Genomic DNA, 501 nt, shown 5'->3' with positions numbered 1-501 from the left:
GGGGCACCTCGGAAGCCGCGAGCGCCGTCCCGGCGGGGGTTTGATCTAGCCCGCGAGTAAAAACCCGGAACCCAGCCAGGAGCTGGGGACGCGGAGCAGGGAGAGGCGATGTCCAGCAGCGCAGACTCCTCTTCGTGTGTCTGCTCGAGTGTGTTCGGCCTCCTTCGCCCTAACCCCCGCCCTGAGCGGCGGGGGCGCCGGGCTGCGGCTTGCCGAGGAGGGACAAAAGCCTTTTGCCCCCAGCTCAAGCAGCAGCGCCCGGTCTGTGCTCCCCGCTCCTCCCCGCGGTCTCCCAGGGAGACTTTGGGTGGGAAAAAGGCACGGAGAAATAGTCCTGTGGGCCAAGCAGCCCACGGCTTGCAGGGCCTGTGCCCCGGGCTGCACCGAGCCCGACCGCAGACCGGTGCCCGAGCGGCGGCAGCGCTACCCCAGGCTTGCGGGCGGGCGGCGCTAGGCGCCCCGTGGGAGACTTCCGCGGCGAGGTTTTGGCCCTGGTGCAGC

The sequence above is a fragment of the Alligator sinensis genome, unplaced genomic scaffold (genome assembly GCF_000455745.1).
Source record: "Alligator sinensis unplaced genomic scaffold, ASM45574v1 scaffold107_3, whole genome shotgun sequence".
Lineage (NCBI taxonomy): Eukaryota > Metazoa > Chordata > Crocodylia > Alligatoridae > Alligator > Alligator sinensis.
Note: the sequence above shows the minus strand (reverse complement) of the source record.